The 27,896-nt window shown below is 39.9% G+C and overlaps 1 protein-coding gene and 1 pseudogene across 2 annotated transcripts in view; one reads left to right on the top strand and one right to left on the bottom strand.

The window, feature by feature from the left end:
* PPM1E (protein phosphatase, Mg2+/Mn2+ dependent 1E) overlaps positions 1 to 27,896 on the bottom strand; it is a 187,697-nt gene that overhangs the window by 25,407 nt on the left and 134,394 nt on the right. The window lies entirely within an intron of this gene.
* LOC137212913 (peroxynitrite isomerase THAP4 pseudogene) lies at positions 9,767 to 10,969 on the top strand (annotated as a pseudogene).

Here is a 27,896-nt window from a genome sequence, read left to right as displayed (position 1 = left end):
AAAAGTAAAAAAGAGTTAAACTGAACTACATCAAAATTAAAAACCTTTATGCCAGACTTCCTTGGTGACGCAGTGGTTGGGAAGCTGCCTGCCAATGCTGGGGACACAAGTTCAAGCCCTGGTCGGGGAAGATCCCACATGCCGCGGAGCAGCTAAGCCCATGCGCCACAACTACTGAGCCTGCGCTCTAGAGACTGTGAGCCCCAACTACTGAAGCCCGCGCGCTCTAGGGCCCGTGCTCCACAACAAGAGAAGCCACCGCAATGAGAAGCCTGCGCACCGCAACGAAGAGCAGGCCCCACTCGTCGCAACCAGAGAAAGCCCGCACGCAGCAACAAAGACCCAACGCAGCCAAAAAATAAAATAAATAACACTATAGAAATATTAAAAACAAAAAAAAAAAGAATTTTAGTGGTAGTGGTAGTACTTGGGCATATAACCTAAAAGGATGGAGTGTTGTAGTCTGAGAACAGGATACCTGTGTGTATGATTTTGGAGCTGGTGCAATTTTTGTGATAACAGGGTTTAGGTGGGACCAAGAAAGTGAGTGGTTTAGAAAGAGATAAAATTAAAATGTTTATGTTCTAAGTCCCCAAGGGAATATAAAAAACTTAGAAAATTCTGTTTATCATTCATCAGTATTCTTCAAATTGTAGATTATGATCCATTTAGTGGGTAAATCAATTTATGAACTGTGAGCATTTTTTTTAAAAAAAGGAAATAGAATAAGGTGCATGAGGTAAAGGTAAGTATTCCAGATATATATTAAGTATATACTGAATCCTGATTATGATGAAAAAATTTTTGAAAGTTACTATCCTTTAACAATTATGAAATAAATTGATGGCATCCTTTGAAATCCAAATGCTTTATAAACAATATCGCCATTTCTCCTTTCATGCTAAGTTAACCGAATTTTTCTTGATGAGTCAAAATCTTCCTTCATAGACCTAAACTCTTTGTCAGCATTGCCTGTCTTTACCTTTCATCACGCTTTATTTTGATTAACTGGACACATCCAGATATTTTGCCCAAGTGGACTTTTAGTATATAGTTATAACATTTACTTGGTCCCTTTGCTGTTTTAAAATTAATGTTTAAAAAAACCTGAAAACCTTTATTGCAACCTTGTTCCCAAGAGTTGCCCCCATAAAGGATATCTTTTGTATAATTATTAAACTATCTGGATCTCGTTCACCAAAGGTAAGAATGTGAAAACTTCAGAGAATAAGGCAAGAACCATTAGTCTCATTAATGTGTCATCTGCAATACATTTTTAGTCGCAGTTAATGTAATTTTTTACTTTTTGTCAGACAGAATGAAAATATTTTCAGTGAAGTAGGGAGGAGGATTAGCTGATGAATAGCTAGAGATAAAACATCAAGCTAGACACCTCACCCACATCAGCTATTCCTACATGTCAAAAAGCTACAACATTTAGCATGAATAAGTTCCTATGGTTTTGACTCTGATTGAAAGTGATTATTTCTGAAAAATCAGAATTGCAAATATATTTTAAAACATAGTCACATCAGAGAATATTTGATCAACTCAAATGAAAGCTTATCATTAAAGCTTGTCATTTCTAAGAGAACTACCGAGAGAAACTAACATGATAATAACATAGCAAACTGCTTGCTTTCATCGTTTCTCATACAATACTTGAAAGATCCCTATACAGCAGGTTTTAGAGTTTTAAAGTTTGGCAAATGTATTACATAGAAAATATCAGAGGAGGGCCAGTAATCAAGGCAATCTGGGGAACTGGGATTACAAATGTTACTATGTTGAGAACATTGCTGAAGAAGAGTATGATTAGAAATTTTTTAACTTTTGCAGTATGTGTCATTTTGGGGGACTGGCTCTTTTAAAATCAAATTAATCTTGTTAAGGCCCTTCAAATATAGTCCAAGAACACTCTTTTGCTATTTACTTATATTAACAGATATTTATAAGTGCTTATTACCATTCCTATCTTCAAGCAGTTCACATCCTGCAAATAAACGGAAATACGTTTTCATACATACCAATTTGTTACTTTCTTGTTTGTTTTGGGAATACAAGTACAGACTTTATATAGTCATAGATAAAAATAAAATCTTTAGTTTATGTCTAAGTCATATACGAACTATATGCATAAACACCTTTTGAACAATGTTGAGATATCATTAGGGGTCTGGTTAGTTTTAAATTTTATTTATTTATTTTAAATTAATTAATTTTTGGCTGTGTTGGGTCTTCATTCCTGCACGCGGGCTTTCTCTAGTTGCAGTGAGCAGGGGCTACTCTTCATTGAAGTGCATGGGCTTCTCATTGCGGTGGCTTCTCTTGTTGTGGAGCATGGGCTCTAGGCGCACAGGCTCAGTAGTTGTGGCGCATGGGCTTAGTTGCTCCGTGGCATGTGGGATTGAACCCATGTCCCCTGCATTGGCAGGTGGTTCTTAACTACTGCGCCACCAGTGAATTCCCTGGTTAGTTTTAATTTTTAAGTTCAGTGACATACATAAAAAAATTCCACTTCACAGGAATTCCCTGATGGTCCCATGGTTGGGAGTCCTTGCTCTCATTTCCGAGGGCCCAGGTGAGGGCCTGGGTTCAATCCCTGGTCAGGGAATTAGGATCCCACAAGCACAAAAAAGAAAAAAAAGAAAAAAAATTCCACTTCATTAAAGCTATTTGTCAATGAATACATGAATGCATATTTGGATTTCTGTGGATACTGACTTTTTCAATGTTATGTATGGTGAAGCAGAAATCCAGCTCTATTAAACTTCATACACTGAACTCTATAAACAAAGCACAGGGTCTTGCTTTAAGCTAACAATAGTTCTTCAGACACACAAAATAAAACTCAGATTCATAAATGTTCTGACTCTTCTTCCCTGCTGCTCAAATTGGCTAGTGTCATCTTTATCCTCAGACTATTTATCTGAGTAGGTCAGTCTCGACTCCTCAATTCTATTTCAGAAATAACCACAACCCAAAACATGCCTGGTGGAAGATTTTGAATTATAAAAATACAGTTGTATCCTAGTGACCTTGAACAGTTCAGTACTTATCAGTGTTTATACTATTTTATTTTAATCAGTATTTTCCCAAATTAGTCCTTTAAAAAGCCATAGAGTATATCTGGGAGCAGTATTTAAGGATGAGGTGGATGTTAAATCATTGTTACAGACTGAAAGTTTGTCCCCCCCACCACCCAGATTCATATGTTAAAATTTTAATCCCCAGTGTAATGTAATTTAGAGGTGGAACCTTCGGGAGGTAATTAGGTGATGAGGGTGGAGCCCTCATGAATGAGATTAGTGCCCTTATGAAAAAGAGACCCATGAGAGCTCCCTTGCCCCTTCCACCAGGTAAGGACACAAGGATAAGACAATTATCTATAAGCCAGAAAGCATGCTCTCACTAGATACCAAATCTGCCCAGGCTTTGATCTTGGACTTCCCAGCCTCCAGAAATGTAAGAAATAAATTTCTGTTGTTTATAAGCCTTCCAGTCTATGGTAATTTGTTAAAGCAGCCCAAATAGACTAAGACAATCATTATGGAACTACTCAAATCATTATCATAATTAGTGGAGCACAAGGAAGGAAAACTTCAGTACTGAGTATGTTCATGTTTTTTGCTCTAGATGAGCATTGATTTCCTTAGATTTCATAACAGGACCAAGTCATAAGAGAATCCCTAGCATTACTTTCACCTAATGTGCTTCCAAGAATTTTTTTAAGTGATGAAGAATATTTAGGGATCACTTTGAAGCCTGGACATAAACACAAGCGAGACCTAAAGTTTCTGCCAACTTATTTAATTGCTATTCAACTAACTTGTTGGAGACAGATTATAGCATAAATATAAGGAGTTAGAAAGCTGGGTTCTAATTCTAGCTGGGTAACCTGAACAAAGACTCTTAAATTCTCTGGATTTTAGTTCCTCAATAGAAAAATTAAGAAATTGAAATAAAATAACTCTAAAGTCTCTACCAGGTTTAAAATTCTAATTCTATGATTCTATTCCAATAAGGTTTTGAGTTTGTAAGATGGGACAAAGGCAATGTAAAGGTAAAAATTAACACACTTCAGATCCAAACAAATGTTTTTATATACACCAGCAGAATGGAAATAAATTCTATATATTCCTTTTGTAAGCAACATAGGGATATTCTGCTTTATGTACTAGTGTCTACTTAAAAGCTGAATGTATATTTATTTTGATAAATATAATCAATCCTTGCAGTGAATCTACCAGTTAGGAAAGAATCCCTTAGATTTTATATATTAAAAGAAACATGCCATAACATCTATAAAATAATATAGTTACCAACTGGTTATGAAGCTTTATATTTCAAGCAAAAGAGTACTATTTTGGGGTTCCCTGGTGGCGCAGTGGTTGAGAGTCCGCCTGCCGATGCAGGGGATACAGGTTCGTGCCCCGGTCCGGGAAGATCCCACATGCCGCGGAGCGGCTGAGCCCGTGAGCCATGGCCGCTGAGCCTGTGCGTCCGGAGCCTGTGCTCCGCAACGGAAGAGGCCACAACAGTGAGAGGCCCGCGTACCGAAAATAAATAAATAAATAAATTTTTAAAAAGAGTGCTATTTCTTACCTCTTTAAAAATATTTATTTACAAAAGCTTATTCTTCCTCCACTCTACAGGTTGACATGAGTCCAATCCAATTTTTCCATTAGAGAAAAGGAAAGGAGTCAGATTGGAATTGAATATGAAAGCTGGCTCTCTTTCAGCACTATATATTGCCATCTTGGTATAAAACAGGAACCAATAGATAAATAGATTATTCTAGCATAAAACATTTAATTTTCATTTATTTTCATATATCATGGGTGGGTAAGTTTTGTTAGATGGACAGGACAGTATTTTAGTCAGATCTTTTTTCTAACTTGTTAGTATCTTCCACATGCATATTAAGACAATACACATTTTAAGACTGCAAACTGAATTCTTGTTATAAACCAAGCCAGGAAGCATTTTCCTCACAATGCCAAACCTACACAAATCACTAAAGACATTATTAGAGAAATTAGAGGTTTAAAAGTACATCCTTCCTGACACTGGCAATGTGGGCATCAGCACAGCACCCACAGCTGTGTTTCAGTCTTGGCATAGCATTCCTAAGGTAATAAAAATTCTTGAAGGTGGGTAGTTTCTGTCAATTAACTCTGAGAGAAACTCATCTGAAGCAGCCTCACCTCAGCCCACGTATCACGATGATGCTGTCTACTCAATATGCCCTTGCTAGGGTGACAACATGTAAATGTTAAGTTTCTGATCACTCCCCTCCCCCAAGTTAATCATATGTATTCTAAATCTAGAATACACATTAAATTAAAGAAGGCAAATTCTCCACCAGACTTGGTATTCTTTTTCTTAGTGGACCAAATGGAGTTAAACTCAGGGTTGAATTCCTTCCTCATTAAGCTATTTTCTTTCTTTCTATAGCAGCCTCCAGGAACGCCACCTGGAGTCAGCTGATTATAATGCCCACACATCACAGATTCTCTTAGTTAGCCTTGAATATATATAATGCCAACTACCAAATGACTGGCTCCTGAGGTGCTGGGTTTGGGGTTCTTACAACAGAAATTTCATTCCCTACTGTTGCTCTCAGTGTAATCTTAACAATCATTTGTTCACTCTGACCAGGTTGATACTGAAGCATAGCCAGCAGGATCTTAAGTTTTCTGTGAATGGCAACCTAGATGTTACACATTTACCAAATATCAAACTACTACTAGTGTCATAAGACCACAAAAAGAAGAGAGCTTAGGGCTTCCCTGGTGGCGCAGTGGTTGAGAGTCCGCCTGCCGATGCAGGGGACGCGGGTTCGTGCCCCGGTCCGGGAGGATCCCGCGTGCCGCGGAGCGGCTGGGCCCGTGAGCCATGGCCGCTGAGCCTGTGCGTCCAGAGCCTGTGCTCCGCAACGGGAGAGGCCACAACAGTGAGAGGCCCGCGTACCGGAAAAAAAAAAAAAGAAGAGAGCTTAGCAGTAACTCTTCTTCGTCATTATTCTTCCATGACCAAAAGGAAACTGCACAAGTTAACTGAAACTTGTCAACATCATCAATGTACCTTCCTGTTGCTAACTCCTACACCCTGTTCTCAGATCTGACTCACTTAGAAGCATCTGACTGCTGATTATTCCCTCTACTTTGATAAACTCCCTTCTCTAGGTTTCCAGAACATCATACTCTCCTCTGTCACTCACAGGATTCTGTCTTCTCAATCTCATTTGATGGTTCTTTCTCTTCTTCCTGCCCTTGGAATTCCTCTTATCATGTTGTAAGTCTTTTTCTTTTTGCATAGCCTTCATCAATTTCTTGTATACAATATGCATTTCTTACTTATTATGTTTATCATTTATTTTATGACTGCATTCCTTCTCCCACTAGACTGCAGATATTTTTGTCTACTTTTGGTCATTGATGTCTGATGCTCAGATCAGTGCCTGGCACACAGTGATCAATAAGTATTTGCTGAATAAATAAACTTCTGTCTTTCTGATTTATATTGATATATATTTAAGCCATTCCCTAACTTCTTAGAATGAATGTTCCTTAAGAGGAGAAAATCAATACATTTACATAAGAGTATGTCACATAACATGATGTTGAGTTCTTACATGTAGGCTATGAAACTTGGGCTAGTATTAGTAAACAGGTGATAACCATTGGCAAACAGGAACTATGGTCATATTTACACTTTTGTTGTCAACTCAAGTAACTGGTTTATGCTATCTCTAGTCCCTTTCACTAAGAGATAATGTATTCAAAAATTTAAAATATGTATGGCTTTTTAGTAGGAACTTTAATTCAACCAATATTTTTAAACCATTGACCAGTTTTAAGAAAGCAGGGGCTTCCAAACCCCCTAGGCTGTGCAGACAGCCATGGGGGGCCCCAGCCCAACAACCAGGAGGCCAGCAGCCCCATGTACCTCCTGGGTTGCAGAGTCAACCTGCCCTCCAGTGGGCGCACAGCCACTGCACAAGACACAGCCTCACGGCCAACCAGACCAGAGGCCAGCCCTGCCTACCAGTGCACCTACAGCAGTCAGCTCATCACAACATAAGGGACCATGCAGCCCACACAGGGAGCACACCTAGAGCATATAACTCTGGTGACCAGAGGGGAGTGTGCTGTGGGGCCCCACAGGATGTCTCCTAAAAAAGGCCACTTCTTCAAGATCAGGAAACATAATCAACTGACCTAACACATAGAAATAAACAGATAATTGGGCAAAATGAGGATACAGAGGAATATGTTCCAAACAATGGAACAAGACAAGAACTTCAGAAAAAGAACTAAATGTGGAGATAAGCCATCTGCCCAATAAAGAGTTCAAGGTAATGATCGTCAGGATGCTCAGCAAATGTGGAAGAAGAATGGAGGAACAGCGAGAATTTCAACAAAGACAAAACATAAAGAAGAACCAAACAGAGCTAAAGCATACAGTAACTGAAATTTTAAAATACACTAGAAGTAATCAATGGTAGATCGGATTATACAGAGGCATGGATCAGCAATCTGGAAAAGAGAGTAGTAGAAATCACCCAAACTCAACAGAGAAGAGAATTGTAAAGAAAGCAGGATAGTTTAAGAAACCTCTGAGACAACATCAAGCATAATAACGCTCACATTATAGAAGTCCCAGAAGGAGAGGAGAGAGGGAAAGGGGCAGAGGAACTATTTGAAGAAATAATAACTGAAAACTTCCCTGACCTGGGAAAGGAAACAGACATCCAGGTCCAGGAAGCACAGAGAAGCCCAAACAAGATGAACCCAGAGAGATTTATACCAAGACACATTATAATGAAAATGGCAAAAATTAAAGAGAAAATCTTAAAAGCAGCAAGAGAAAAACAACTAGTGAGGTATTAGGGAACTCCCATAAGACTATCAGCTGACTTTTTAGCAGACACTTTGCAGGCCAGAAGGAAGTGACATGATATATTCAAAGGGATAAGAGGAAAAAACTTACTAAGAATACTCTACCCGACGAGGTTATCATTCAGATTTGAAGCAGAGACAAAAAGTTTTACAAACAAAAGCTAAAAAATTTAGCACCATTAAACCAGCTTTAAGAGAAATGTTCAAGGGACTTCTCTAAACAGGAAAGAAAAGGCCACAACTAGAAATATCAAAATTATGAAAAGAAAAATCTCACTAGTAAAGGCAAACATACAGTATAGGTAATAGATCAATCACTTATGTAGCTCGTAGGAAGGTTAAAGGACAAAAGTAGTAAAACCGGGCTTCCCTGGTGGCGCAGTGGTTGAGAGTCCGCCTGCCGATGCAGGGGACACGGGTTCGTGCCCCGGTCCGGGAAGATCCCACATGCCGCGGAGCGGCTGGGCCCATGAGCCATGGCTGCTGAGCCTGCGCGTCCGGAGCCTGTGCTCCGCAATGGAAGAAGCCAAAACAGTGAGAGGCCCGCGTACCAAAAAAAAAAAAAAGGTAGTAAAACCATCTATATCTACAAGTAGTTAAGGGATATACAAAACAACAAGATGTGAAATATAACATCAAAAACATTAAATGTGGGGACTTCCCTGGTGGCGCAGTGGTTAAGAATCTGCCTGCCAATGCAGGGGACACGGGTTCAAGCCCTGGACTGGGAAGATCCCACATACCGCGGAGCAACCAAACCCATGCGCCACAACTGCTGAGTCCGCGCTCTAGAGCCCGCGAGCCGCAACTACTGAACTCGCATGCCACAACTACTGAAGCCCGCGTGCCTAGAGCCCTTGCTCCGCAACAAGAGAAGCCACCACAATGAGAAGCCCCACACTGCAACAAAGAGTAGCCCCCATTCGCCGCAACTACAGAAAGCCCACGTGCAGCAACAAGGACCCAACACAGCCAAAAACAAATAATAATTAATTAATTAAAACAAAAAAACATTAAATGTGGTGAGGGGAGTAAAAATGTAGGGCGATTAGAATGCCTTTGAACTTAGGAGATAATCAACTTAAAATAATCATTCATACATACATATATATATATACTGTTATATGTGAACCTCATGGTAACCACAAACCAAAAACCTACAATAGATACATATAGAAAAAATAGAAAGGAATCCAAACAAATTCACTAAAGACAGTCATCAAATCACAGGGGAGGGGCTTCCCTGGTGGTGCAGTGGTTGAGGGTCCGCCTGCCGATGCAGGGGACACGGGTTCGTGCCCCGGTCCAGGAGGATCCCACATGCCGTGGAGCGGCTAGGCCCGTGAGCCATGGCCACTGAGCCTGTGCATCCGGAGCCTGTGCTCCGCAACGGGAGAGGCCACAACAGTGAGAAGCCCGCGTACCGCCAAAAAAAAAAAAATCACAGGGGAATAGAGCAAAATGAGAAGAAAGGAACAGAGAAGAACTAAAAAAAGCAGAAAACAAAATGGCAATAAGTACATACCTATCAGTAATTATTTTAAGTGTAAACAGACTAAATGCGCCAATCAAAAGACATAGAGTGGCTGAATGGATAACAAGACCCATATATACACTGCCTACAAGCACTCGTTTCTGGTCTAAAGACACACAAAGACAGGCCTAGGGCCGGTTGCCCAGGTGGCAGGCAGCTGGGCGCCGCCATCTTGCCATCTTGCCATACAGTGGGAGCTGTGTGCCAGGCTCCCATGTCCTGCAGCCATGTTGCCTTGCACCCTCCCCCCAGGGCGGTCCTGCCCTGGTCTGGGCTCAACGAGGCAAGGGCTGGAGCCTGGCAGTGGCAGGGCAGCCCAAGGTCCGAGATGGTGATCTTTTGTGCAGCTGTAAATTACTCCAACTGACAGGGCAAGGGGGAGAAGCACGCTGTCTCCTGCCACAGGTTTCCCCCTAAGGGACTCAAAATGTCTGATCCAGTTATTAAAGGCTGTTCAGAAGGATAACTGGACCCCCACTAAGTAGTCTTTCCACAGTAATGAACACTTCACCAAAGAAAGCTTCTCCACGGGGCTGGAGGATGAGCACTGACTGCTCAAGATCGTGGCCATGACTTCCATCTTCCACCTCACTGAGAAGAAGGGAGCTGGAGGCCGTGGATGCACCAGGAGAACGGATACCAGAAAGTCCTCAGGGGGCTTGAGGGGACATGTGAGTGAAGCAGACAGGCAAGGAGCTGCAGGGTCATCAACATCCTCAAGTGAAAACCCAGTGGTCAAGCTGGAGTCCTGCAAGTTGAAGTGAGCTGCACTGTAGGGTAAAACTGCACCCAGGGCCAGCCCAGAAGCCACCAGTCAGAAACTGGTGCAGCAGCCTCTGGAAGTACTCCAGAAGCCGATCTGGCTAGCGCAGCATTAGACAGCCAGGGAGAAGCAAACATGTCTGCTGTAGATGCTGGCAATCAGAACACCACCTCCCCTGATGGGGGCCTGGTAGGTAAGAGTGGCATTTCCATGGATGACTTTATCCCCCCAGTACCTGGGGCTTGCAAATTTACTGGCTCACTTCATTCTTACAGTTTCTCCTCCAAGCATGCCGGAAAGAGGCTGTCTGTCCCCTGAGAGCCTGCTGACCGACAGAGGCTGAAGAGAGACATGGAGCCTGACTGCAGTAAAACCAGCCTGCGGCCCAAGAAGGGCTTGGCACAGAGCCCCACAAGTTTGTCCCTCACAGCAATGCCTCAGAAGCCCTCCCAGAGCCCCTCCACCCCTCCAACAGATGTTACCCTGAAGCCAGGCACAGAAGCTGTGCTAAGTGAGCACAGGGACACCAGCCCCATGTTCATCAAGGAGAGCATCCTGGCAGCATTGGGGGCCTACAAACTCGTCAGTTTGTTGCAGTCCTGCTGCTTCTCATCCTGGCAGAACAAGAACAAAATGTGCTTCCTATGGGAGCAGGAGGAGAAGAACAGCAAGCTAAAGACCCTGCAACACAGGGTCAGCTGCTTGGACAGCCAGGCGTGCAAGCTGCAGGAGAAGCGGGACCAGCTGAAGAGAGCAAGCTTCCCCTAGCTGAGCAGGCGGCCGTCCCCTTAGCCCCCACCCTGTGGTCAGTACCAGAGCCTTGAGGCTCCCACACTGCCTGGTTATTATGGGGCGGGGTTCTTGCTGATGGCCTCTGAGCACTTCCATGTGTTGCATGCTCCCTGCTGTCTCCGCAGAGGCTATGACAGTAGCTGTGCCTTGTAGAAGAGGAGCCCAGGTTGGTGAGCTTACCTCACTCACTTCAGGGCACACTCACGAGGCATCTCAGGAAAGGGGGTTCAGCTAGTGAGAAAGAAGGCATTTCACGTCAGCTGGGAAAGCCAGAACTATTCAATGAATGGTTGACAATTGGTTTTCCACTTGAACGGGGGAAATCTCTTTGTATTGCATATCTCACACAAACATAAAATCCTAACGAATTAGGATCTAAATGTAAAATAAAATAGACATAGTAAACTATTAGAAAAATTATAGGAGACTCTTAAAATCATGTGGAGGTTTTTTCATTCATGTTCTAATATCCGTGACGTTAAATAATTTCGAACATCAATAATAATTTCTTTAAAATAAAAAAAAAAATACACACAGAGTGAAAGTGAGGGGATGGAAAAAGTTAATCCATGCAAATGGAAACAAAAAGAAAGATGGAGTAGCAATACTTATATTAAAAAAGTAGCCTTTAAAACAAAGCTATAATAAAGACAAAGAATGACATTACATAATGATAGAGTGATGAATCCAACAAGAAGATATAGCAATTGTAAATATATATGCACCCAACATAGAAGCATCTAAATACATAAAGCAAATATTAACAAACATATAGGGAGAAAGTGACAGTAGTACATTGGATACACAGTGATCCAAAATCTATGGGATGCAGCAAAAGCAGTTCTAAAAGGGAAGTCTAGTGACACAAGCCTACCTCAGGAAACATGAAAAATCTCAAAAAAGCAATCTAAACTTACATCTAAAGAAACAACAAGAAGAACAAAGGAAACTCAAAGTTAGTAGAAGGAAAGAAATAATAAAGAGCAGAGCAGAAATGAAATAGAGACTAGGAAGTAGAAAACACTGATGAAACTAAGAGCTGGTTCTTTAAAAATATAAACGCAATTGATAAACCTTAAGCCAGACTCATCAAGAAAAAAAAAGAGGCTCAAATTTAAAAAATCAGAAATTAAAAAGGAGAAGTTACAACTGACACCAGAGAAATACAGAGGATCATAAGAGATTACTATGAACAATGACATGCCAATAAATTTGTCATCCTAGAAGAAATAGGTGAATTCCTAGAAACACAATCTTTTTTTTTTTTTTTTTTTTTTTTTGCGCGGTACGTGGGCCTCTCACTGTTGGGGCCTCTCCCATTGTGGAGCACAGGCTCCGGACGCGCAGGCTCAGCGGCCATGGCTCACGGGCCCAGCCGTTCCGCGGCATGTGGGATCTTCCCAGACCGGGGCACGAACCCGTGTCCCCTGCATCAGCAGGCAGACTCTCAACCACTGTACCACCAGGGAAGCCTGAAACATACAATCTTGAAGACTGAATCAGAAAGAAATAGAAAATATGGACAGACCAATTACTAGTAACAAAATTAAATTAAATCAGTTTAAAATTAAAAAATTTTTTAATTAAAAAATTAAAATTAAAACAAAATTAAAACAAAATCAGTTTAAAAAAAAAAATCCTGACAAATAAATGTCCAGGACCAGAGAGCTTCACAGGTGAATTCTACCAAACATTTAGAGAAGAGTTAACATCTATCTTTCTCAAACTATTCCAAAAATTTGGAGAGGAAGGAATGCTTCCAAACTCATTCTATAAGGTTAGCATTACCCTGACACTAAAACCAGACACCACAAAAAATGAAAATTAGAGGCCAATATCACTGATAAACATAGAAGTAAAAATCCTCAACAAAATATTAGCAAACTGAATTCAACAACACATTAAAAGGATCATACACCATGATCGAGTAGGATTTATCCCAGGGATGCAAGGATGGTTCAATATACACAAATCAATCAATGTGATACACCACATTAACAAACTGAAGAATAAAAATCATATGATCATCTGAACAGATGCATAAAAGTTTCTGACAAAATTCATCATCCACTTGTGATAAAAAAAAAACCTCATCAAAGTAGGTATAGAGAAAATATAGCTCAACATAATAGAGGCCAACAGTTACAAACCACAGCCAACATCACAGTCAACGATGAAAACCCGAAAGCATTTCCTCTAAGATCAGGAACAAGACAAGAATGCCCATTGCCCCCACTTTTATTCAACATAGTATTGAAAGTCCTAGCCACAGAAGTCAGACAAGCAAAAGAAATAAAATAAATCCAAATTGGAAAGGAAGAAGTAATACTGTCACTATTTGCAGATGGCTTGATACTACATATAGAAAATCGTAAAGCCACCACTAAAATACAGTAAGTCCCCTACATACGCATGAGTTCTGTTCCGAGAGCACCGTCATAAGTCCAATTTGTTCATAAGTCCAACAAAGTTAGCCTAGGTATCCAACTAACACAGTCGGCTATATAGTACTGTACTGTAATAGGTTTATAATACTTTTCACACAAATAATACATAAAAAACACAAAAAATAAAGAAAACACTTTTAATATTACAGTACAGTACCTTGAAAAGTACAGTAGTACAGTACAACAGCTGGCATACAGGGGCTGGCATCAAGTGAACAGGCAAGAAGACTTACTGGAGGAGGGAGAGGAGGTGGGAGATGGTAGAGCTGAAGGATCGTCAGCAATAGGAGATGGAGGGCAAGCTGCAGTTTCACTCACACCTGACGGTGATGGCACAGGTTCTGGTTCCTTGCTGGATTCAATTCTATCTACCCTCCTGAAAAAATGATCCAGTGATGTCTGGGTAGTAGCTCTTTTTTTCTCGTCATAGATGACACAGTAGCACTGGATTGCATTCTGAATGGCGGCTGCAACCCTCATGTACCGTTCTATGTTCGGGTCCTGTGCCTCTAAAACTAACAGTGCCTGGTCAAATAAAGAAAATCCCCTTGTCATTTCCTGCATCGTGAGTCTCTTCGGTTCTTCAGTTACTACTTCTTCCTCTTGTTTCTGTGTCCTTTCTCTGGGCCTCCGATTCCACCAGGTCTTCGTTAGTTAGCTCCTCGTGTTGCACAGCAAGGAGTTTGATGAAGTCATCCTCTTGCAGATCTAGCTCCAGCTTGTCACTGAGGGTCACTAAGTTGCTGAAGACCACGTTCACATCTTTGAAAGTTTGCAACTTGAAGGTTCATATGTAGGAGACTTACCGTATACAAAGCACTCATACAACTCAACACCAACAAAAACAAACAACCTGACTAGACAATGGGCAGAGGGCCTGAATAGACATTTTTCCAAATAAGACATACTGATAGCCAACAGACACGTGGAAAGATGCTCAACATCACTAATCATCAAGGAAATATAAATCAAAACCACAAAGGGATACCATTTCATACCTGTCAGAATGGCTATCATCAAAAAGACCATGAGGGCTTCCCTGGTAGCGCAGTGGTTGAAAGTCCGCCTGCCGATGCAGGGGACAGGGGTTCGTGCCCCCGTCCGGGAAGATCCCACGTGCCGCGGAGAGGCTGGGCCCGTGAGCCATGGCCGCTGAGCCTGCGCGTCCGGAGCCTGTGCTCCGCAACGGGAGAGGCCACAACAGTGAGAGGCCTGCGTACCGCAAAAAAAAAAAAAAAAAAAAAAAAAAAAGACCACGAATAACAGGTGTTGGTGAGGATGTGGAGAAAAGGGAATCTTCGTGTACTGTTGGTGGGATTGTAAAATGGTACAACCACTACAGAAAACAGTATGATGGTTCCTCAAAAAATTAAATATAGAACTGCCATATGATCCAGCAATTTCACTTCTGGGTATTTACCTTAAAAAAGTATGAATTTGAAAGCATATATATACCCTGAAATTCACTGTAGCACTTTTTACAATAGCCAAGATATGGAAGCAACCTAAGTGTCTGTCAATAAACGAATGGATAAAGAAGATGTGTTGTATATATACAATGGAATATTATTACTCAGCCATAAAAAATTGAAATTTTGCCATTGCGACAACATGAATGGATATAGAGGGTATTATGCTCAGGAAATAAGTCAAACAGAGAAAGACAAATACTGTATGATCTCAATTATATGTGGAATCTAAAAAACAAAAAACAAAAAAATGAAAACAGACTCATAGATACAGAGAACAACCAGGTGGCTGCCAGAGGGGAGGGGTGGGGGTGGGGAACAAAATAGGTGGAGGAGATAAAGAGGTAAAAACCTTCAGTTATAAAATAAATAAGCCGTGGAGATATAATACACAGCATAAGGAATACTCTTCAATAGTATTGTAATAACTGTATGGGGACAGATGGGTGCTAGACTTACTGTGGTGATCATTTCATAATGTATGCGAATGTCAGATCTCTGTAGTACACCTGAAACTAACATAATATTATATATCCAACTATATATTTTTTTAAAAAAAAAACAGGGGCTTTACTAAGATGAAACACAATTATTCTTTGAAACACAACCAGAAATAGAACGCTGTTTAATGATTCTACTAATCCACATCACTATTTCTAGATATTACTTTAGGTCATAAGCTGTTACATATACATTCTGAATACAATATTGATATGGCCGCTGAGCCTGCGCGTCCGGAGCCTGTGCTCCGCAATGGGAGAGGCCACAACAGTGAGGGGCCTGCATACAGCAAAAAAATAAATAAATATATATATATTCCAGGTATACAAAGTGTGAATTTCTGAAGCGTATACTAAGATCACAACTCCTTTCTTGTACAACTTTTTTTCCCTAGAGTTGATGACTGCCTCACTTTTTCCCATTTGATTTGTTTTCAACATACCTATCAGTGATTCTTTCCAAATGCTCCAACAACATTGTGGCACACGATTCAATGATTTTTTCCGTATGTTCAAGCAAATCAGTTTCTCTTTTTTCTCCTGGAAAACCCTGGACTCTACAGTCTTGCTGTACAAATGACACCCTGGGACTTTCTTATGGAGCTTTTCTGTGTTTGGTTTGCCATTTCCTAGATCCCTCATCTTCTTTTCTTATCAACTAGCTTTTTAGATTTTGCTAGAGTACATCCTCTGTAGTTTTACAGCTTTCTACTATCTCCCCCCCTTATCCTCCCAATGCTTCTGAGTCATATAATATCTACATGTCAGAGTTTATAATATATAAATTCTGTCCTAGAATAGTAAGCCCCCCATTAATCCTATGGATTCAATGCTCATATCAAGCCTTTTGCTATATTTCCATCACTTGGTTATCTAAAGTATGTCCTCCAGTAGTTTCTCAAGAAGGCATTAGGGAAATTATATTTTCTGAGTTTTTGCATGTTTAAAACCATTGCCTTTTCACCTGAACAACAGTTTGAGTAGATATAAAATTCTTAGGTCACACTTCCCATCCTTGAGGACTTTACATTGCTCTACTGTCTTCTGACACTGAACTTTTCTGAGAATTCTGAAACCAATTTGAATCTTTCTCCCTGTCATGTTTATTCTTTTACTCTGGAATCATTAAAAAAGTTTTTTTTGGCAGTACAATAACACTACTAGATTATGCCTTAACGTTAATTGTTCTATGTAAATTCTTCCTGACTCATTATGTGCCCTGTCAATCTATAGATTCAAATCTGCATTTGTTTTGAGCAGTTCCTTTGAAAAATACTTGTAAATATTATATTGTATTACTTGAGTTTTATTCTTCAAGGACAACAATTATTCTCCTTTACCCATGTGCCACATCTGACACTGGGTCTTTATTCCTTTTAGACATGTGGTTAAGTTCCATTTCATTTTGTTCATTTTTTCTCAATTTTACCCTCCGTGTACCTTACTGTGTTTTCCAGAAGTGTCTATTCTTTTTCCTGCTTCCAATATGCCCCTCATTTCATTGACAATTTAATTTTTCTCTTCCCCTTATTTTTCAAGCTCTGTTAGCTAAACTTCACCTTTTGAACTAACCCTTCCTTGACCTCTCTGCTTTGAGTTCTACTTTTATCAAAGAACTTGCAAGATTAATTTTTTAAAATTATCATTCAAGACAATTTATCTTACTGCAACTTTCATCAGGAATATTTTTCAATTGCCATTTATTTTATTTTTATTTATGTCAACTTTTTAAAATTTTTATTTATTTATGTTGCCATGCTGCTCGGCATGCACGATCTTAGTTCCCTGAGCAGGGATCGAACCTATGCCCCATGCAGTGGAAGTGCAGGGTCTCAACAACTCGACTACCAGGGAAGTCCCTACTTCAACTTTCTAAAATTGTAATCTCTTTATATAAAATCCCTGCTGGTTCCTTTATGATAATAATCTATAAATGAAGTGCGTTTTTCCTGGACCAGCTCTTCATAAGACGTTCATGTAGCTCAGAATGAAGTTTCTGAGGACCCAAGGTTGTGTGAGGGAGTTATTTTATTCTTGACTTCTCCCTAGCCAACAAAGCTGCTAATGATACAGAGTCTCTTGGGACTTCCCTGGCTGCGCAGAGGTTAAGAATCCGCCTGCCAATGCAGGGCACATGGGTTTAAGCCCTGGTCCGGGAAGATCCCACATGCCGTGGAGCAACTAAGTCAGTGAGCCACAACTACTGAAGCCTGTGCACCTAGAGCCCGTGCTCTTCAACGAGAAGTCACGACAATGAGAGGCCCGCGCACCACAACGAAGAGTAGCCCCCGCTCGTCGCAACTAGAGAAAGCCCGCACATAGCAACAAAGACCCACACAGCCAAAAATAAAAACAAATAAATACATTTTTTTAAAATATGGTGTATTTCCAATTCCTCACTCAACTTATCCTCTTTTCTTTCTTGGTGCCAAACTAGGTATTGAGGAGTCCCTGCTGGTAGCCTGTGAAAGGTTCCAAAATTATTTTTGCCCCCACAAAGAATACCACCTTTTCTGGAGCATACACCTTACTGGCTTTCACTGAGGTCTTCAGATGAAAGCATTCTATCTCATCATTTTCTGAAACCCACTTGGTCTTTGTTGCATTTGGTAGCCCTTAATTTTCTGATTTGGTGTTAACAGATACATCCTACTCTTACTGAAGATGGAGTTTGTATTTTTCTTTCTTGTTCATCCTCCTTCTTCTTTTTCCTGGCGATTTCTGAGAGAAGCAGACAATGTCATTGTTATTCTACTATTTTAAAGTCTGTAATGAGCCCTTACTTTTTTTTTTTTATCACTCTCTGAACTGCTTTTCAGACAGAGAGTGATAATTACTCACATAATATTGAGGCACATGCATTAAGTCTATCTTGATTCTTGACTATGGCAAACAAGACAAAATAATACTTTCTTGAGGAGTGCATATTCAATGAGTTGAATCAAATACATTCAACTATGAAGCATAATAAATTAGGCAAAGAAATGATTCCAGAAGGAAAATTGATGTGTGAGAAAAATCTGTAATTCTAAACTCCTATTCTATGCTACTTAATTTATGCTATGACCCTGTATTAGGCATTTTGCCCTCAGATTCTTCTCTGTAAACTTAAAATCTTTAGTTATTTGTTGCATGTATTTTGGATGGAATGTTGAGATCCTGTTTAAATATAAATGTGTAGCAACTGAGTAATACTGAGAGTAAATATCAAATCAACCAAAATTTATAAAGTGTTTATAATTACCTTTTATTCTCCTTCCTGCCCTCTAAATTATTCCAATAAGCCCAAGGAAAACTGAAGCCAGGCAAAATCTGTAGCAGGTTGTAGATTCCTTCTTTCTAGTCTGTACAGCTAACATATGTGCAAAACCAACTGCATTCACCAGAATTTAAATAAATCACCAAGGAGAAAAAGCTGTAATTTACTTTCCTACTTTATTTTAATCCACATGATTATATAGAAATTCCAACAAATAGTCTTGCGAATACCTGCTTCTTTTTTTCTTAGTATTTATTTATTTGGTTGCCCCGGGTCTTAGTAGCGGCAGGCGGGCTCCTTGGTTGCGGCTCACAGGCTCCTTAGTTTCAGCTTGCAGGCTCCTTAGTTGCAGCTTGCCAGCTCCTTAGTTGCAGCACATGGGTTCCTTAGTTGTGGCATGCAAACTCTTAGTTGCGGCATGCACATGGGATCTAGTTCCCTGACCAGGGATTGAATCCAGGCCCCCTGCACTGGGAGCGTGGAGTCTTAACCACTGCCCCACCAGGGAAGTCCCGTACTTGGTTCTTATAAATTGTGATCGAACCTCAAATAAATTCTTAGGACAGAGGTAGGAAGAAATTTTCCTGATACTGAAAATAATGACAATTTATCCCATTAAGATCTTCCAAACTTACCAGAATTTGAAATGATGAGTTGAGATTAGGTAAGTTAATTTCTCAATGACATATATAAACAAAATAACATGGTAACATAAATAAATCCAGCAGTGTTTCATATTAGTTTTGTGACAACTTACATCCAGCCAGAAACATAATAAGTAACTTAACTTTCAAAGGTAATTGCTTATATTGCTTCACTCTGTGAAGTAAATAAGGAAGCAATTGCTTTTGAGGGTATTAAATGCTTTTTGCTTTCTCAGTATTCTATGATGAAAATTTTCAAATGTACAGAAAAGTTAAAAGAATTTTACAGTAACTATTCACAATCTCATCACTCAGATTCTTCCATTAATATTTTGCTACCCATCTATTTACTCATCAATCCATCAATCCATCTTATTTTTTATGTTTTAAAGCAACATGCTGATATCAGTATACTTACCCTTAAATATTTTAATATGCATATTACTAACTAGAATTCAATATCTGTTCTAGCAAAATCTACATACAATAAAATACACAAATCTTGTATGTATTTTCACTGAATTTCAACAAGTGCATGTACCTATGTAACTCTCCTACAAAGCTACAGGACATCATCAGTACTCAAGAAAGTTCCTTCATGCTCCTTTTCAGTTATTCTCCACCCCCAGCTTCCCACTAGTCTCACTTTTCACACCACAGATTAGTTGCATCTCTTCTTGAAAGTAATATAAACAGACTCATAAAACCATGTACTTTTTGTTTGGCTTGGTTTTTTGGGGGTTTTTTTTTTTGTACGTGGGCCTCTCACTGTTGTGGCCTCTCCCGTTGCGGAGCACAGGCTCCGGACACGCAGGCTCAGCGGCCATGGCTCACGGGCCCAGCCGCTCCGCAGCATGTGGGATCTTCCTGGACGGGGCATGAACCCACGTCCCCTGCATCAGCAGGCGGATTCTCAACCACTGCGCCACCAGGGAAGCCCCATGTACTTTTTTATGTAAGTCTTCTTTCACTCAGCAAAATGTTTTTGATATTCATCCATATTATTGTACATTGACAGTCCATTCCTTTTTATTGCTGAGAAGTTTTCCATTGTGTTAATATACTGCAGTTTATGAAAGAAACTGAAGATGACACAAACAGATGGAAAGATATACTGTGTTGATGGATTAGAAGAATTAATACTACTAAAATGACCATACTACTCATAACAATCTACAGATTCAATGCAATCCCTACCGAAAATACCAAGGGCATTTTTCACAGAACTAGAATAAGTAATTTTAAAATTTGTATGGAAACACAAAAGACCCTGAAGAGTCAAAACGATCTTGAGAAAGAAGAACAGAGCTGGAAGAATCATGCTGTCTGACTTCAAACTATACTACAAAGCTACAGTCATCAAAACAGTGTGGTACTGGCACAAAAACAGAGACATAGATCAATGGAATAGAACAGAGAGACCAGAAGTAAGTCCACACACTAATGATCAACTAACCTATGACAAAGGAGGCAAGACTCTACAATGGAGAAAAGACAGACTCCAATAAGTGGTGCTGGGAAAACTGGACAACTACAGGTAAAAGAATGAAACTAGAACATTCTCTAACACCATATGCAAAAATAAACTCAATATAGATTACAGACCTAAATGTAAGACTGGAAACCATAAAACTCCTAGAAGAAAACATAGGCAGAACACTCTTTGACATAAATCATAGCAATAGTTTTTTGAATCTGCACCCTAAAGCACTGGAAAGAAAAGCAAAAATAAACAAATGGTACCTAATTAAACTTAAAAGCTTCTGCACAGCAAAGGAAGCCACTGACAAAATGAAAAGACAACCTACTGAATGGGAGAAAATACTTTCAAATGATGTGGCTGATAAGGGGTTAATATCCCAAATATATAAGCAGCTCATACAATTCAACATCAAAAAAACAAACAACCCAATAAAAAAATGGGCAGAAGACCTGAATAGAATTTTTCCAAAGAAAACATACAGATGGCCAACAGGTGCATGAAAAGATGCTCAACATCACTAGTAATCAGACAGATACAAATTAAAATCACAATGCGATACCACCTCACACCTATCAGAATGGCTATCATCAGAAAGAACACAACAAATGTTGGTGAGGACGTGGAGAAAAGGGAACCCTCGTACACTTTTGGTGGGAATGTAAATTGGTGCAGCCACTGTGAAAAACAGTATGGAGGTTTCTCAAAAAAACTAAAAATAGGGACTTCCCTGGTGGTGCAGTGGTTGGGAATCCGCCTGCTGATGCAGGGGACATGGGTTCGAGCCCTGGTCTGGGAAGATCCCACATGCCACGGAGCAACTAGGCCCGTGTGCCACAACTACTGAGCCTGTGCTCTACAGCCCACGAGCCACAACCACTGAGCCCGCGTGCCACAACTATTGAAGCCCGTGTGCCTACAGAGCCTGTGCTCTGCAACAAGAGAAGCCACCACAATGAAATGCCCACGCACCACAACGAAGAGTAGCCCCCGCTCGCCACAATTTGAGAAAGCCCACACGGAGCAATGAAGACCCAACTCAGCCAAAAATAAAATAAATAAATAAATTTTAAAAAAATATTTATTTATTTATTTGGCTGTGCCAGGTCTTAGTTGCGGCATGCGGGATCTTTAGTTGCAGCATGCGAAGTCTTACTTGCAGTATGTGGGATCTAGTTCCCTGACCAGGGATCGAACCCAGGCCCCCTGCACTGGGAGCGCAGAGTCTTAGCCACTGGACCACCAGGGAAGTCCCTGAATAACTTGTTTTAAGTACACATTTATTTTATACATTTGAACTTATAACATTTACTATTATAAAGTCAGTTCCAGGGACTTCACTGGTGGCCCACCGGTTATGAATCTGCCTGCCAATGCAGGGAACACGGGTTCAATCGCTGGTCCGGGAAGATTCCACATGCTGTAGAGCAAGTACGCCTGCAAGCCACAACTACTGAAGCCCACCTGCCTAGAGCCCATGTTCCGCAACAAGAGAAGCCACCGCAACAAGAGAAGCCACCGCAACAAGAGAAGCCACCACAACAAGAGAAGCTACTGCAATGAGAAGCCCGCGCACCACAATGAAGAGTAGCCCCTGCTCGCTGCAACTAGAGAAAGCCCATGCGCAGCAACTAAGACGCAAAGCAGCCAAAAATTTAAAAATAAATAAATAAATAAAAAGTCAATTCCATTAGAAAATGAGGTTGGTTTAATTAAATACTTTAAACCTGAAGTTGTAGATATTGTTGCAAAGTTCTATCAGCCTTGATATCTAGCTTTCTTATTCTATTTTGTTTTTGTTATGTTGTACTGAAGACAATCCAATTTTGACCATGTAAATAGTCCATTTACCATGTAAATGGTAACAGTTTTTCCTTAAATGGGCTTCTTCTAAAATCTCAAGCTACTCTTCAATTAAATACAAGTGGCAAAGTTTATTAGGAGATGAACACAAACACAAAATAATCTCGCAGCACAATTAATTGGTTGTGGTCTCTAAGGGAATTAATATTTGTGTTTCTTCATTATAACTTTTAGATAGCATATATAAAAACCAAAAATATATGTACAAACATATATAAATATATTTTTAACTATATAAAAAATCAAAAATACAAAAGGACTTATAATAAAAAGCAGCAGTCCTTTTCCCTCTTCTTTTAGTTCTAGTCAATCAGAGATAACCTAGAAGTAATCCAACTGTCCCATCAATAGGGCACTGGTTAAATACAATGGAACACAATGCATTAAAAAGCCAGGGAATTCCCTGGCAGTCCAGTGGTTAGCACCCTGTGCTTCCACTGCAGGGGGCACAGGTTCAATCCCTGGTTGGGGAAGTAAGATCCCACAAGCTGCGTGGCACAGCAAAAAAAAAAAAAAAAAAAAAGCCAGTAAAAAGAATAAGGTAAACCTATATATTCTGCTGCAGACAGATGTCCAAGATATATTGTTAAGAGAAAGAAGCAAGTAAGAGAATCAGTATTTTAAAAAGGGATTTAGGTGTTGACAATGTACACACACTTCTAAATAACTGGACAGCAGTAGTAGGAAATGAAAAGTTTCACTTTTCTGTATTATTTGAATTTGTAATCATAACATAATATTACTTTTAGAAATAAAATAAATAAATCAATGGCATAACCAGGAAGCCTGACAGTTTTTATTACATGAGCTATCTAGAAGTCCTAGGTGACATAGTGGCTAGGGTTTGAGAATCATCTCCTCCAAGAATCAATCCAATCATGTCCTATATCTCAGTCACCTCAAAACGCCAACATCTCCCAGGTAATCCCTTATATCACAGTCTCTCATCTCCATTAAGCTCTGTATGTCCCTTAAAATAATCCAGACTCAACCTCCCCAACGCTTCCACTGTGCTCTCTGGAACTAAAGGTCTTTCGTTAACAAATCTCATGTCTTCAGCCTCTTCTCTGAGTATTCCATTCCTTTCACCTTCTTGCATTACCGATACTTGACTCCCTTGAAGATACTGTTTTCCTTGAGCCCTCTCAGTTTTTTCTTTCATCCTTGTATCACCTGGCCTTGAGATAGGTTAGATGTGTTTCTTGCTTGTCACTGCCACCTACCTTCTCCCTAAAACCCTTTACAACTACGCTGTTGGACTATTCATTCACTACCTACTACCATCAGAGTCTTCAGCAGACCTCCACATCATATGGTCTCATTACCCAAATATTTAGCACCTACATTACTGTCCTTCCACCACAGCTCTTATAAATTTTTAGTGATTTCAGTGTCTACAAAGATGATCCTTCCAACATTCAGAGGAGATGGGCCTCCTCACCTCCAATGATCTTGTCCTCCACTTCAAGTCGGTCCCATGATCATCCCCTAGGCCACGTCATTACTAAGAACCTTCATAATACCCGTTTCAAGCATCCCACTCTCCATCTACCAGCTCCTACCTTTCCAAGTCACTCCCTACAGAATATGGACGTCAACAATTTAACTCCACCAGGACCTTTAATCCATGTTCCCTACAGTCTTCACTACTCTCCTTTCTCGGTGCATCCTTATAATAACCCCCTTGCGTAAATTCTCAAGTCACTTATCCTTCTGCCAAACCCACTTTGTAAAATCCTGGTTAACTCCAACTCTCTCCTTACTCCAGCCATCACACAAACAGCCAAATGTGACAAAAGTAAAATTCAAACATACTGACTTGTCTTCCTTTAACTCATGACCACTAACTTTAAGAGGGCCCTTAATGTTGCTTAACGACTTACTATATATTTTCTAAATCAGCTTACTCTCTCTTCCTTCCCTCTCCTCATTCTCATTGAGAAAACAAATGATTAGAACTCACATAAGCTCCCATCACATAAACTATGTACACCTGTAACTGTAAGCGCTTTCTCCCTATTACAATGATAAAACTGTCCGTGCTCCTACATAAGGCCATCTCTTCCACTTATCTACCAGATTCCATCCCCTCTAAAACCACCAAGGATATTACTCCTGCAATTTTCTTCTCATATTATCAATTTTTCTCTCTGTAAATCAGCCCCAACAGTATAAAGTACCTCCAATGTTAAAATACAAGTTTCTTGACCAAAATCTCACCTTCCCAGCCAATGTTCCATTTCTCTGCTGCCTGTTACAACCAAATTTGAAAGAGCAATTTGTATTTGCTGTTTCTACTTTCTCTATTCCGTTGTCTCTTTTTAAAAAATTGTTATTGTGTTAAAATACACATAACATTAAAATTTACCATTTTAAGTGTGCAGTTCAGTGGTATTAAATACATTCACAATGTCGTGCAATCATCACCACCATCAATCTCCAGAACTCTTCTCACCTTGCAAAACTGAAACTCTACTCATAAAATGCCCCACAACAAATCTCCTATCTCCCCATTCCCTCCTCCCCCAACCCCTGGCAACCACCATTCTACTTTCTATCTCCATGATTTTGACTACAGTAGTACCTCATATAAGGGAAATCATACAGATTTCTCTTTTTGTTACTGACTTTTCACTTAGCATAATGTCCTCAAGGTTCAGCCATGTTGTAGCATGTCAGAATTTCATTCCTTTTTAAGGCTGAACAATGTGCCATTGTTTACCACATTTTGCTTGTCCATTCATAGGTTGATGGACACTTGGGTTACTTCCATATTTTAATTACTGTGAAAAATACTGCTATGAACATAGGTGCACAAATATCTCTTGCTTTCAATTCTTTTGGGTAATTCTAATATGGTAATTCTACTTTTAATTTTTTTGAGGAACTATCATACGGTTTTCAACAGCAGCTGTACAATTTTACATTCCTATGAACAGTGCACAAGGGTCCCCATTTCTCCATATCCTCACCAACACCTGTTATTTTTTGTTTTCTTTTCAATAGCAGCCATCCTAATGGATGTGAGGTTGTACCTCATTATAGTTTTGATTTGCATTTCCCTAATAATTAGTGATGTTGAGCATATTTTCACGTGCTTATTGGCCATTTGCTTATCTTTGAAGAAATGTCGATTCAAGTCCTTTGCTCATTTTTGAATTGGGTTTGTTTTGTTGTTGAGTTTTCAGAGTTCTCTATGTACTCGGGATATTAATCCCTTATCAGACAGATGATTTACAAATATTTTCTTCCACTCTGTCGGTTGCTTTTTTACTCTGTTGATAGTATATTTTGATGCACAAGATTTTTAATTTTTATGAAGTCCAATTTGTCGATTTTTTCTTTTGTTGCCTATGCTGTTGGTGTCATATCCAACATATCATTGTAAAATCCAGTGTTGTAAAGCTTTTGCTCTAGATTTTCTCCTAGGAGTTTTACTGTTTTAGGTCTCACATTTTAGTCTTTGATCCATTTTTAAAAATTAATTAATTTTATTTTTGGCTACGTTGGGTTTTCATTGCTGCACTCAGGCTTTCTCTAGTTGTGGCGAGCGGGGGCTACTCTTCGTTGCGGTGCGCAGGCTTCTCATTGCGGTGGCTTCTCTTGTTGCAGAGCACAGGCTCTACGTGCGCAGGCTTCAGTAGCTGTGGCTTGCGGGCTCTAGAGCACAGGCTCAGTAGTTGTGGCGCATGGGCTTATTGGCTCTGTGGCATGTGGGATCTTCCCAGACCAGGGCTCGAACCCGTGTCCCCTGCATTGGCAGGCAGATTCTTAACCACTGCGCCACCCGGGAAGTCCCCTTTGATCCATTTTGAGTAAACTTTTGTCTATCATGTTAGGTAAGGGTCCAACTTCATTCTTTTGCATGTGGATATCCAGTTTTCCCAGCACCATTACTGCAAAGACTTTCCTTTGCCTTTTGAATGATCTTGACAACCCTTTCCAAAATAATTTCACCATATATGTGAGGGTTTATTTTTCGGCTCTCTATACTATTCCATTGGTCTTTATATCTGTCTTTATGCAGTACCACACCATTTTGATTACTGAAGCATTACAGTAAGTTTTAAAATTACGAAATATGAGTCCTCTGATTTTGTTCTATTTTTTCCCCCAAGTTTATTTTAGCTATTTGGGATGCCTGGAGATTCACATGAATTTTAGGATAGGTTTTTCTATTTCTGCAACAAACATAATTGGGATTTTGATAGGGATTGCATTGAATCTGTATTTCACTTTGGGTAGATATCTTAATAATATTACATATTCCAATCCACAAGCATTGGATTTCTTCCCATTTATATGTCTTCTTTAATTTCTTTCAGCAATGTTTTGTAGTTCATTATAAAAGTCTTTCACCTCCTCGGTTAGATTAATTCCTAGGTATTTTATCATTTTTGATGCTATGGTGAATGAAAATGTTTTTGTAATTTCCTCTTCAGATTGTTCACATATAGAAATGCAATTGATTTTTGTGTGTTGACTTTGTATCCTGCTACTTTGCAGAATTCATTTATTAATTCTAACAGGTTGTTGGGTTTTTTTTTTGGTGGAACCTTTTGGGTTTTCTACATATAAGCTCATATCATCTGTAAACATATCATTTTACTTCTACATTTCCAATATGAATGTCTTTTATTTCCTTTTCTTGTCTAATTGCTCTGACTAGAACATTCAGTACTACGTTGAATAGAAGTGGTGAAAGTGGGCAGTGCTATGTTGACTAGAAATAGCGGTAGCTCTGCTCTTATTTATGGCTCCGTTAGAATGCCTGGGGTCTTAACGATACCAACATCCCAGTTTACTTAGAATAAAATTTAGATCTCATGACTATAGCTTATAAAAACAATGTCTTTTTTTTTTTTTTTTTTTTGCTGCGTTGGGTCTACGTTGTTGGGAGTGGGCTGCTCTTCGATACGGTGCATGAGCTTCTCATCATGGTGGCTTCTCTTGCTGCAGAGCACAGGCTCTAGGGTGCACAGGCTTCAGTAGCTGTGGCTTGCGGGCCCTAGAGCGCAGGCTCAGTAGCTGTGGCGCACGGGCTTATTAATTACACTGCGTCGTGTGGGATCTTCCTGGACCAGGGCTTGAACCCGTGTCCCCTGCATTAGTAGGCAGATTCTTAACCACTGAGCCACCAGGGAAGTCCCAAAACAATGTCTTTTCTATATGTTATCTAGATTTAGATCTTGAATTCAAGAAGCAAAGATCCACCTGAATCCGAATCTTTGAAAGTATCTA

Source organism: Pseudorca crassidens, chromosome 19, assembly GCF_039906515.1.
Source record: "Pseudorca crassidens isolate mPseCra1 chromosome 19, mPseCra1.hap1, whole genome shotgun sequence".
Classification (NCBI taxonomy): domain Eukaryota; kingdom Metazoa; phylum Chordata; class Mammalia; order Artiodactyla; family Delphinidae; genus Pseudorca; species Pseudorca crassidens.
The sequence above is the reverse complement of the archived record's forward strand: the minus strand, read 5'-3'. Positions and strand labels throughout refer to the sequence as shown.